General features: G+C 38.1%; 1 protein-coding gene across 6 annotated transcripts in view; it reads right to left on the bottom strand.

Annotated features, from left to right (window-relative positions):
• The window catches only part of CSNK1G1 (casein kinase 1 gamma 1), a 147,246-nt gene that overhangs the window by 120,164 nt on the left and 12,933 nt on the right, over positions 1-14,149 (bottom strand). The gene's annotated exons all lie outside the window — the stretch shown is intronic.

Raw genomic sequence — 14,149 nt, 5'->3', positions numbered from 1 at the left:
CTTAAAAGTAAAAGGATGAAAAAAGGCAGTCCATGCAAATAGTACCCAAAAGAGGAATAGGATGGCTATACTAACATCAGACAAAATAAGAGTTTAAGACAAAAGTGTTACAAAAGACAAATTGTTACAACGACAAAAGGGTCAATCCATCAAGATGACACAGCAATTACAAACATAAACACACCTAATAACAAAGTCACAAAATAATATGAAGCAAAACCTGATAGAACTGGAGAGAGAAATTGACACTTTTACAATAACAGAGTTCAAAACTTCACTTTCAATAATGGAGAAAACAAGCAGACAACAGATCAATAAGGAAACAGAGTATTTGCACAGCAGTATAAACCAACTAGTCCTAACAGACATATACAGAACATCCCACTGAACAAACAGCGGAATACGTATTTTTCTCAAGTGTACATGGAACTTTCTCCAGGAGAGATGTTAGGCCACAAGTCTCCATAAATTTTATTTTATTTAAAGATTTATTTATTATTTGCTTATTTATTTTTGGCTGTGTTGGGTCTCAGTTGCAGCACGCGGGATCTTCATTGAGGTATGTGGGATCTTTCATTGTGGTGCGTGGGCTCTTGGTCGGGCTTTCTCTTCTCTAGTTGTGGTGCGCAGGCTCCAGAGGGCGTGGGTTTGTAGTTTGTGGCATGTGGGCTCTCTAGTTGAGATGTGTGAGCTCAGTAGTTGTGGTGCATGGGCTTAGTTGTGCCGCGGCATGTGGGATCTTAGTTCCCTGACCAGGGATCGAACCCATGTCCGCTGCATGGTAAGGTGAATTCTTTACCACTGGACCACCAGGGAAGTCCCCATAAATTTTAAAAGACTGAAATCATACGAAGTATTTTTTATGATAACAGAATGAAAGTAGATATTAACAAAAGAAAAACTAGAAAATTCACAAATATGTAAAAATTGAACATACTTTCTTTTTTTTTTAATTTAATTTAATTTTCTTATTGAAGTACATTTGATTTACAATGTTGTGTTAGTTTCCGATGTATAGCGAAGTGATTCAGTTATATATCTTTATACATATATACTTTTTCAGATTCTTTTCCCTCATAAGTTATTACAAAATACTGAGTATAGTTCTCTGTGCTATACAGTAGGTCCTTGTTGGTTATCTATATTATATATAGTAGTGCTTATATGTTAATCCCAAACTCCTAATTTATCCCTCTCCCCCTTTCCCCTTTGGTAACCATAAGTTTGTTTTCTATGTCTGTGAGTATTTCTGTTATGTATATAAGTCCATTTGTATTTTTTTTTTAAGAGTCCACATATAAGTGATTATCATAGGATATTTGTCTTTCTCTGTCTGGCTTATGCACTTAGTATGATAATCTCTAGGTCCATCCGTGTTGCTGCAAACGGAATTATTTCATTCTTGCAAATGGCTAACAGTCCATTGCATAAGTGTGTATATATATATATTATATATATATTATATATGTTTTTTATATATATACACCAAATCTTCTTTATCCATTCATATGTTGATGGACATTTAGGTGGCTTCCATGTTTTGGCTACAGTAATAATGCTACAGTGAACATTAGGGTGCATGCATCTTTTCAAATTATGGTTTTCTACAGATATATGCCCAGGAGTGGGATTGCAGCATCATATGGTAGCTCTGTTTTTAGTTTTTTAAGGAATCTCCATACTTAAACAACATACTCTTAAACAACCAATGGTTCAAAGAAAAAATCACAATGGAAATTAGAAAATGACTTGAGATAAATTAAAATGAAAACACGACATACCGAAACTTACGTGATATAGAGAAAGCAGTGCTAAGAAGCAAATTTATAGGTATAAATGCGTACATTAAACAAGAAAGACCCCAAATCGGTATCCTAAGTGTACACCTTAAAGAAGCAGAAAAAGAAGAGCAAGCTAAATCCAAAGCAAACAGATGTAATGAAATAATAAAGGCTAGAATGGAGATAAAAAAGAATTAAAAAAAAAAAAAGATAGAATCAACAAAACCAGAAGCTGATTCTTTGAAAATATGAACAAAATTTAAAAACCTTTAGCTAAACTAAGAAAAAGAAAGAAAGAAAAGACTCAAATTACTAAAAAATCTAGAGATGAAACTGGGGACAATTCTATGGACCTTAAAAATGAAAAGGATTATAAGTGAATACTATAAACAACTATACACCAAAAAGTAAGATAACCTAGATGAAGTGTACATGGTCCTATAAACAGACAAGGTACCAAAACTGACTCCAGAAGAAAAGGAAAATCTGCAGCAAGAAACTGAATCAACAATCAACTTCCACCAGGGAATTTCCTGGAGGTCCAGTGATTAAGACTCTGTGCTTTCACTGCTGAGGGCCTGGGTTCAGCCCCTGGTCCAGGAACTAAGATCCCACAAGCTGCATGGCACGGCACGTAAGAAAAAAAACAAACAAAACACTTCCCCCAGAAGAAAAGCCCAGGACCACATGGCTTCACTGGTAAATTCTACCAAACATTTAAAGAATAATCATCAATCCTTCCCAAACTCTCCCAAAATCCAGAATAGGACAGAACCCTCCCTAACTCAGTGTGTGATGCCAGCATTACCTCAATACCAAAACCAGGTAAAAACATTCAAGAAAATTATAAACCAATATCCCTTACAAATACAGATGCAAAAATCCTCAACAAAATACTAGCAAATCTAATCCAACAGCATATTAAGAGGATTACACATTATGAGAAACTGAGATTTACCCCAGGTGGGTCAATAATGAAGACCTATCAATATAATACACCACATTAATAGAATGAAGGAGAAAAACCATATGATCATCTCTATTGATGCAAAAAAAGCATTTGACAAAACCAACACTCTACCATGATTAAAAATATTCAAACTAGGAATAGAAAAGAAATCCTTGGGACTTCCCTTGGTGGTCCAGCGGCTAAGAATCCGCCTCCAATGTAGGGGACGTGGGTCCGATCCCTGGTCAGGGAACTGAGATCCCACATGCCGCAGGGCAACTAAGCTCAACTAAGCCCGCACATTGCAGTTACTGAGCCTGCGTGCTCTGGAGCCCACGTGCCACAGCTGGAGAGAAGTGTCACAACTAGAGAAGCCCGAGCGCCACAACCAAGATCCCGCGCATGCAATGAAGATCCCACGCGCCACAACTAAGACCCAAAGCAACCGAAAGAAAAGAAGAGAAATCCTTCATCGTGATAAAATGACTTTTATTGAGAACCCACAGTTAACAAACTCAATGGTGAAAGACTGAAAGTTTTCCTCCCTGAGAACAGGAACAAGACGAAGATGCTCTTGTTTGACACTTCCATTCAACACTGTACTGGAAGTTCTAGCCAAAGCAGTTAGGCAAAAAAAAAAAAAAAAAAAAAAAAAAAAAAAGCACCAAAATATTAAAAAAAAAAATACAAAAGAAAAAAAAAAAAAAAAAAAAAAAAAAAAAAAAAAAAAAAGGCCATCCAAATTGGAAAGAATAAAATTATCTCTATTTACAGATGATATTATCCTATATATGGAAAACCAAAAGAATACACACACACAAATTATTAGAGCTAATAAATTCAGCACAAAAATCAGTTGTATTCTTACACACAATGAACAATCTGAAAATGAAATTAAGAAAACAATTCCATTTATAATAACATCAAAAAATATACTTAGGAATAAATTTATCTAAGGAGGTATAAGAATTGTACACTGAAAACTGGAAAAAACTGCTGAAAGAAATTAAAGAAGACCAAAACAAATAAAAAGATATCCCACTGCTCAAGGGTTAGGAGACTTAATATTGTTAAGATAGGATTACAACTCAAAGCAACCTACAGATTCAATACAATCCATGTCAAAATTCCATTGGCCATGGGGAGGGTGAGAGGGAGTCTCAAGAGGGAGGGGATATATGTATACATATAGCTGATTCACTTCCTTGTACAGTAAAACTAACACAACGTTGTAAAACAATTATAATCCAATAAAGATGTTAAAAAAAATTCCAGTGGCCATTTTCGCAGAAAAGGAAAACCTGTTCCTAAAATTCATAAAGAGATTACCATTTTCTGCTCTGACATGTAAAGAGCAAGGAAGTCACTGTTCCTGTCCTCACAAGAAAACCGAACAACAAAAACTCTTCTTAGCTCCATCAGAGAATTGAGATCACAGGGTAAATCACTGCCCTGAAAACTGGAGAGAGAGGAGGACAGGGAAAATCCCAACTTACTGGAAGCAAAAGCCCAGGAGTATAAGCCCGTTGTCGGAGACATTATTTCTTTTTCATAAATTCTATAAGCAAGGAGAGGATGAAATATTTAAAGTATTAAAAAAAACCCTAGAATTCTGGATCCAATAAAATTATCTTTCAGTAGAGGAGAAGTAAAGAATTTGTCAGACAAACAAAAACAGGGAATTTATCGTCAGCACATGTGCCTTGCAAGCAATGATTAAAGAAGTTCTTCAGAGAGAAGAAAGATGACACAGGTCAAAAACTACATAAAGAGCACTAGAGAGGAATAAATGAAGGTAAAACAAAAATTCTTTTTCTTAATTGATCTAATAGATAAGTATAGGTTCAAAATAATTATAGTAACAATGTATTAAGTGATTACACTTTATGGATAAGTGAATGAATCACAGAAATGTTTTAAGGGAAAGGAGGGAGGAATTGAATATCCTGTTACAAGGTACCTGCATAAACCATGAAACAGTACAGTGTTATCTGGAAGTAGGCTTAGGTTAGTTATAGCAAACCACAGAGTAACCACTAAAATTTTTTAATTAATATGCAATTGCAAGGGACAACAAATAGCCAAAATCCAATCTTGGAAAACCTTGAAAAACAAAACAAGATACCACTTATACCCACTAGGATGGCTATAATTACACACACAAAGACACACTATAACAAATTTTGGTGAAGATGTAGAGAAATTAGAACGCTTGAAAGTTGCTGGTGAGAATGTAATTGTCACACTTCCTAATATAAGACCTAAATATAAGAGCTAAAACTATATAACTCTTAGAAGATATACAAATGGCTAATAAGCACACGAAAAGATGTTTAACATCACTGGTCATTGGGAAAATGCAAATCAAAAACCACAGGACACCTCATCACACCTACCAGCATGGCTATAATCAAAAAATGGAAAATAAGTGTTGGTGAGGGTGTGGAGAAACTGGAATCCTGCTTATGCACTGCTTACAGGAATGTATTTAAAACAACTCAGGAAATTCCCTGGTGGTCCAGTAGTTAGTACTCCGCACTTTCACTGCCTAGGGCATGGGTTCGATCCCTGGTCAGGGAACTAAGATCCTGCAAGCGGCATGGCACAGCCAAAAAAAAAGAAAAACCTCAGCAGTTGTAGAAAACAGTAGGTAGATTCCTCAAAAGAACTAAACATAGGGACTTCCTTGGTGGTCCAGTGGTTAAGAATCCACCTTCCAATGCAGGGGACTTGGGTTCAATCCCTGGTCAAGGAACTAAGACCACATGCCAACTGAGCCCAGTGCCCTAGAGCCCACATACCACAACTAGAGAGCCCTCGTGCCCCAACCACTGAGCCCACGAGCTCTGGAGCCCATGTGCCACAACTAGAGAGAAGCCCGCGCGCTACAACTAGAGAAGCCTGCATACCACAATGAAAGATCCTGCATGCCACAACGAAGATCCCGCATGCCACAACTAAGACCCAATGCAGCCAAATAAATTTAAAAAAAAGAAAAAGAAAAAGAGCTAAATATAGAATTACCATTTGATCCAGCAATTCCACTTCTGGATATGTACCCAAAAGAAGTAAAAGCAAGGACCTGAACGGATGTTTCAAACGTGTTCAACATCGTTTCAGTTAAGGAAAATAAAAAAGTTTGGAGATAGTGGTGATGGTTGCACAACATTGTGAATGTACTTAATGTCATAGAACTGTACACTTAAGAATGGTTAAAATGGGGAAATTCATGTTACACATATTTTACTACAATTTTTCTTTAAAGCAAGGAAAGGTAGAGAAGGAACTATTATGTGAATCTGTGCACTAATCACTTAGGAAATATGACAGATTGAGGAGGAGAGTTCCATTTAATGAATAATTATTTAATGAATAATTTAAGTAATGAATAATTACTTAAAATGTGAAATCTGACCAATCATAAACAAATAAAATGGAAACTCTCTACAAAAAAAAAAAATTGGCAAAGGACTTGCGTAGACATTTCACCAAAAAAGATACACAAATGTCCAATAGGCACTAGAAAATACACTCAACATCATTAGCCCTTAAGGAAATGCAAATCAAAATCATAATGAGAGGGCTTCCCTGGTGGCGCAGTGGTTAAGCATCCATCTGCCAATGCAGGGGACATGGGTTCGAGCCCTAGTCTGGGAAGATCCCACATGCCACAGAGCAATTAAGCCCCTGCTCCTCAACTACCGAGCCTGCGCTCTAGAGCCCACGAGCCACAACTACTGAGCCTGAGTGCCACAACTACTGAAGCGTGCACGCCTAGAGCCTGTGATCTGTAACAGGAGAAGCCACCCAGTGAGAAGCCCGTGCACCACAACAAAGAGTAGCCCCCGCTCGCTGCAACTAGAGAAAGCCTGTGTGCAGCAACGAAGACCCAACGCAACCAAAAATAAAACTAAATTTATTTTAAAAAAAACATAATGAGATATCACTTATACCCATTAGGATGGCTATAATTAAAAAATAAATAGGGGGGACTTCCCTGGCGGTCCAGTGGTTAAAACTCCATGCTTCCACCGTAGGGGGCATGGGTTCGATCCCTGTGAGGGAACTAAGATCCCCGAATGCTGCAGCACAGCCAAAAAACGAAAATTAAAAAATAATAAATAAATAAATAGGGAATTCCCTGGCAGTTCAACGTGACCCCAGGTTCAGTCCGTAGTCGGGGAGCTAAGATCCTGCAAGCTGAGCAGCAAGACCTAAATAAACAAGTAAATAAATAAATAACAAATTTCGGAGGATACAGAGAAATTAGAACCCTTGGACACTGTTGGTGAGAATGTAAAATGGTGCAGTCACTGTAAAACAGGTGGTGGTTCCTCCAAAAATAAAAAGTAGGATTACCATATGACCCAGCAATTCCATTCCTAGGTACATATCCCAAAGAACTGAAAACAGGTATTCATACAAAAACTTGTATCTCAACATTCATAGGAGCACTATTCACAATAACCAAAAGGTAGAAACAACCAAAAATGTCCATCAACTGATGAATGAATAAACAAATGTGGTATATCCATACAATGGAATATCATCCAGCCATAAAAAGAAACGAAGTGCTGATACATGCTACAACATGGATGGGCCTAGAAAATGTTATGCTAAGTGAAAGAAGCAGACATAAAAGGTCACATATTATATGATTCCATTTGTATGAAATATCCATAGAGATAGAAAGCAGATTAGTGTTTACCAGGAGCTGTGGAGAGAGAGGAACGGGGAGTAACTGCTTAACAGGTTTGGGATTTTTCATTTGGGGATGATGAAATGTTTTGAAACTAGATAAAGGTTATGGTTACACAATACTGTCAATGTAGCAAATGCCACCAAATTGTGCGCTTTAAAATGGCTGATTTTATATTATGTCAATTTTATCTCAATGAATAAGAGGGTGATAGAACAGAACTGATAACATCTTATGAAAACAATTACCCAAACATGTTATTTTTCTGTTTACTGCTTCCCAACTAAAACAAAATAGCACTTAAGTATTTCTTAAACTGTCTTAAGATGTTCCTGACCTTTTTCTAAATCACAATATCTCTCTAGAGAGGGAAGAGTGGTATTACAGAAAACTTCTCAGGCATAATTGACTCAAAGACTTATTTACTCTAAAATCTAAAAGATATTTTTTAAAAGATGGATGAGGTTTTAAACTCACTCACCATGAGCAAAAAGGCCAAACAAAACTCAGAAACTCAGCTATCCCAAGTTACTTTAAACTTTTTACCTAAAGAGTACAATACAAAAATTTCTGTTGATTACTTCTCATAATCACTTTTACAATATAGTTTCAAATGGGCTAAATGACTTGCCCTGGTACCCACTGTAAGCACTACTTCCCTTCTGACAGTCACTTTCCCCTTGCTATCTGTCACCTAGGGCTGAAACTTTTGAGTCTTCCTTATCTCTTGGTTTCTAGTTACTATGAGCTGTTTCTTCAAGAGGCTTCTGAGGTAGAAGTACTTAGCTTGACATCTGTGTCTCCCACTTATCAATAGTGTGAAAGTTGGAGGTAACCTTTCTTTGCCTCACTTCCTGTCTGTATAATGGGAATAACAGCCACACCTCAGTGGCTTGCTGTGAGAATGAGATAATGTATACAAAGCATTTAGCAAACTCCCATTATATAAACACTAAACAAACTGCCATCACTATTATTACTGTTCTGTGTTTTCACTAATATTTCCCGAGAACAGGCCCTCCCTGCTGCTAGATTATATCCACTAGATTATGTCTGCACCTCCTCAACTGGCTTCCTTCATTCCTCTTTCAGTAGTCCAAAGGATTCTGCACATCATAAACAGATTTACCTTGTACATACAAATACATCCTGTTACTCCCCAGCTTAAAAAACCTTCAATGGGTCTGTACTTATTATGACATCAAATCTAACATTCTCTGCCTTTCATTATCCTCTGTTAACAGCTGTTTTCAAACTTTAGCGTACATCAGAATCATCTGGATTGCTTGTTAAAAACATATTGTTAGAACCCACCCCCGGAGTTTCCAATTCAGTAAGTCTGGAGCAGAGCCTCAGAATTTGCTTTGTAATAAACTTCCAGGTGATTCTGATGCTGTTGGTTGAGGAACCACACTTTGAGAAGTGAGAAGTACTGCTTAAAATATGACCCCCTTCTGCCTCCTTAATCTTAGTTCTTCCTACTCCCTAACCAGTACATACGACTTTCATTAGTTTCACAGGCTGTGCCCAATTCTCCCTCCCTGAGTTAACTTTGCTGCCCCAAAAGACTTTCTTGCTTGCCCAAATCATAACCATCCTTTAAGCCTGCACATTATAATCATCTTGGGAAAGTTTTTAAAAACGATGGATGGGGGAATTCCCTGGCAGTCCAGTGGTCAGGACAAGGGCGCAGGTTCAGTCTCTGGCCAGGGAACCAAGATCCCACAAACTGTGGCACGCCACCCCTTCCCCCCCCCCCCCCCAAACAAAACAAAACAAATAAAATTGTGGATGTCCCACACCTGAGAGTCTGATTAACTGATCCTGGGACAAGTTGCCCCAAGTGATTCTAATAAGCAGGCAAAGTTGAGATCCACTACTTGACCTTCAATCTCCTTCTGACCAGAATTATGAACGCTCACTAAATTTTCTTCCCCCTAAATTCCTACAGTGTTACCAGATTATATCATCAAGTTTGCACTTAGTTACATATCAAACTGTTACTCTCTTTCATTTTAAATTCATTCTCACACTTGATCAATGATCACATCTTTAATTTCTATATTACTACAATACTAGTATGGTAATAATACACAGTAGGAACTCAGTGTTTACTTCCTCACTGACTGTGGATTCAAATTGGAATTCAAAGCTTTGAGTATTTCTACTCTATATACAATTCAGGAAACTATACTCCTTCTTTTATACTCTGCAACAAACTCATTTTGTTACTGAGTCATTTAACTCCTTCCTTCCCCAATAAATAAATTGGAAAAAAATACTAATGCATCAAAATGCTGTGGAGAATAATAAAATGATTAATAGAATCATAATGGCTTCAGAGTTGCTTCCTTAGAGCAAATAGCCTTTTCTAAATCCATTAAAGACTGTTTCAAAACAGTTAAAGAGAATCAAAGCACACATATTTAAAGATGCTGAAGCTCTGAATAGTTCTATGATTTGTTTTCTCAACAGATGTGCATCCTTCAAGCCCTGAATTCACCAGATGCATATTAAATTAATCTGTACTTTCAGTTCTATATAACACTCCATGCTAGTTTTATAAATATACCACCACATAAAGCAGAATTCCATAGTTCCTTTATGACATTAAATATTAACAGATTACCTACACTGTGCAAAGAAAAAATACATTAAGATTCATTTTAGGGACTTCCCTGGTGGCGTAGTGGTTAAGAATCCACCTGCCAATGCAGGGAACATGTGTTCAAGCCCTGGTCCAGGAAGATCCCACATGCCGCGGAGCAACTAAGCCCGTGCGCCACAACTACTGAGCCCACGTGCCACAATTACTGAAGCCCATGCTCCTAGAGCCTGTGCTCTGCAACAAGAGAAGCCACCGCAATGAGAAGCACATGCACCGCAACAAAGAGTAGCCCCCACGCGCAGCTACGAAGAAGACCCAACGTAACCAAAAACAAATAAATAAAATATAAATAAATTTATTTTTAAAAATTAACAGATTATCTCCACTGTGCAAAGAAAAAATACATTAAGATTCATTTTAGGGACTTTTCTGGTGGCACAGTGGTTAAGAATCTACCTGCCAGGCTTCCCTGGTGGCGCAATGGTTGAGAGTCCACCTGCCAATGCAGGGGACACAGGTTCGTGCCCAGGTCCGGTAAGATCCCATGTGCCGCGGAGTGGCTTGGCCCGTGAGCCATGGCCGCTGAGCCTGCGCGTCCGGAGCCTGTGCTCCGCAACGGGAGAGGCCACAACAGTGAGAGGCCCGCGTATCGCAAAAAAAAAAAAAAAGAATCTACTTGCCAATGCAGGGGACACGGGTTTGATCCCTGGTGTGGGAAGATCCCACATGCCACGGAGCAACTAAGCCTGTGTGCCACAACTACTGAACCCATGTGCCACAACTACTGAAGCCCACACACCTAGAGCCTGTGTTCCACGCCAAGAGAAGCCACCACAATGAGAAGCCCATGCACCGCAAGGAAGAGTAGCCCCCGCAACTATAGAAAGCCCATGTGCAGCAATGACGACCCAACGTAGCCAAAAATAAACAAATTTTTAAAAAAAGATTCATTTTAATACAGCCAAATATGTGCTTGCTAAATATAGGCTATAATATCTTCATTATTTTTGAATTGGCTGATTTCTATCTAGAATGTGAAAAATAACAAATTTGCTCTTAACTAAAGATCCAGTGACACCTGGTATTTAAAGAAATACTAACTCAACACTTCAGAAATTAACCAGGATTTCAACTAAATACCTGAATTCTAATACTGTAGAAGTTTAATTGTCTACTTAAATTTCCCAGAAATTTTACGTCTTATACAATCATTATTTCTTCATTAACTAAAGAGAACAAATTAGTGTATTATATATGTCAGGAGACCTGGGTTCCAGTGTGACTCATTAGCTATACAATCTAGATCAAGTCTCTTAGTCTCTCTGCACTTAAGTAGTCTCAGCTGTAAAATGAAAAAGTCTAACTAGACCATTTCCATGTTTTCTTTTACTTTATGATTCCATAATCCATGAAACTCAAGAAACATAAGCATTAACCAGATGGATCCCATTAAAGACAAAGCGAGCTTACGTATTGATTGACTTGGAGAGCAGCTATCTTTGGAAAACCTAAGTGCTTTCACACAAACACATCATTCCTCGTGTCTGTTTTTATTTAACTAGGTGAAAAAGCAAACAAAATCCATCAAACATGGAGTTATTAAACAATTTTTGCATCATACTAAAGATGACTGGAATATTTGGATGTCACAATACCAATTAAGTTAACATGTTTAGAAAACAGAAGGTGTCCTAGAAATCCAGACAGGACAATTTTAAAGCCAACTGAAAGAGGATTCTAACAATTACTACTCAGGCTATGTGATAAACAGTGCCTCAGGACAGCATTCTATTGCTTTTAAAATAGATATTTCCACTCTGAATCCAAACTGGAAATATCAGGCAACTACAGCAGTACCCATGATATCTCTTCCTACTCAAACGTTGCCAGCTCAAGTTTCTGGATGGCCTTCAACAAATGTAACAGGAAGAAGCAAATACTGAAGATGGCAGCCAAGAAATCTGTATAGCTGAAACCTGCACAACTATAAAATGTAAGTGGCAAAGGATCTTAACTTTAGTGACAGTTCAGAAATCCTGAATTTAGATCGCCTATCAAGCCCCTTTACCACCTGCAACTGTCATGTGAACAGTACCACATTTAGCTCACACTTCCTAATGCCCAATTACATATCTCAAAGAATTAAAGCACCTGTCAATTAACACCTAATGACCTAGTATCAATCTTTTTGAAAGGGAAACTTGAGACTCTGAACAATGCTTCCAATTACATCTCATTGTTAGAAAAATCTCTTTTCAAAACTACCCCCAGGAATTATTTCATACATTAAGTTTCTAAAAAAGAAAAAAATACTCAAGGGTTGGGGTGTGAGGGAGGGATAAATTGGCAGAGCACAGAGGACTTTTAGGGCATTGAAAATACTCTGTATGGGGAAGGGTAAGCTGTGACAAAGTGAGAGAGTGGCAGGGACATATATACACTACCAAACGTAAAATAGATAGCTAGTGGGAAGCAGCCGCATAGCACAGGGAGATCAACTCGGTGCTTTGTGACCACCTAGAGGGGTGGAATAGGGAAGGTGGGAGGGAGGGAGACGCAAGAGGGAAGAGATATGGGAACATACGTATATGTATAACTGATTCACTTTGTTATAAAGCAGAAACTAACACACCATTGTAAAGCAATTATACTCCAATAAAGATGTAAAAAAAAAAAAAGAAAATACTCTGTATATTAAAAGGATGAATAATTGTTACTGTACATTTTTCCAAACCCATAGTAAGTACAGAACAAAGAATGAACCCTAAATTAAACTACAGACTTTGGGAAATTATGATTTGTCTATGTAGGTTCATCAATTATAACAAATGTACAACTTGGGTAGGGGATATTGATAATGGGGGAGGCTATGCATGTGTGGGAACACATATGGGAAATCTCTGTACTTTACTCTTAGTTTTACTGTGAACCTAAAACTGCTCTAAAAAGTAAAGTCGTTTAAAAAACACCACATTAACATTTTTAGAATAGAAAACATCTTAATAAAACAACTGGACAGGGACTTCCCTGGTGGTGCAGTGGTTAAGAATCCCCTTTGGCAGGGGACACGGGTTTGATCCCTGGTCTGGGAAGATCCCACATACCGTGGAGTAACTAAGCCCATGCACCACAACTACTGAGCCTGCGCTCAAGAGCTCGCAAGCTGCAACTAGTGACCCCGCAGGCCTAGAGCCCATGCTCAGCAACAGGAGAAGCCACCGCAATGAGAAGCCCATGCACTGCAACAAAGAGTAGCCCCCCCTCACCACAATGAGAAAGCCCATGCGCAGCAACAAAGACCCAATGCAGCCAAAAATGAATAATAAATAAATAAAATTAAAAGAAAAACAGAACTGGACATCCTTGTGTAATAATATGAATATAGACATAGTCCTTAAACCTTCTACAAAAACTCAAATGGATCTTACAACTCAGTGTAAAATGCAAAACTATATAAACTCTCAAAGATAGCATAGGAGAAAATCTATGTGCCCTTGGGTTTGGCAATGAGTTTATAGATACAACACCAAAAGCATGCTCAATGAAAGAAAAACTTGTAAAGCTGGACTTTATTAAAACTAAAAACTTTCATACTATTAAAGACACTGCTAAGGGAATAAAAAGACAAGCCACAGATTGGAAAAAAATATTTGCCAAAAATATAACTGATAAAGGATTCCTATCCAAAATATACAATGAACACTTAAAACCCAACAAGAAACAATTTAACAGTGGGCAAAAAGAGCTGAACAGGCATCTCACCAAAGAATATACATAGATGGCAAACAAGCATGTAAAAAGGCAGTTCAGGGGCTTCCCTGGTGGAGCAGTGGTTGAGAATCCGCCTGCTGATGCAGGGGACACGGGTTCGTGCCCTGGTCCGGGAGGATCCCACATGCTGCGGAGTGGCTAGGCCCGTGAGCCATGGCTGCTGAGCCTGCGCGTCCGGAGCCTGTGCTCCGCAATGGGAGAGGCCACAACAGTGAGAGGCCCGTGTACCGCGAAAAAAAAAAAAAAGGCAGTTCAACACTGTATGTCATTAGGAAATTACAAATTAAAACACCTATTAGAAAGGCTCAAGTACAAAAAACTGACGATATCAAATTCTAGCA

The sequence above is a fragment of the Neophocaena asiaeorientalis genome, unplaced genomic scaffold (assembly GCF_003031525.2).
Source record: "Neophocaena asiaeorientalis asiaeorientalis breed wild unplaced genomic scaffold, Neophocaena_asiaeorientalis_V1.1 scaffold264, whole genome shotgun sequence".
NCBI lineage: Eukaryota > Metazoa > Chordata > Mammalia > Artiodactyla > Phocoenidae > Neophocaena > Neophocaena asiaeorientalis.
The sequence above is the reverse complement of the archived record's forward strand: the minus strand, read 5'-3'. Positions and strand labels throughout refer to the sequence as shown.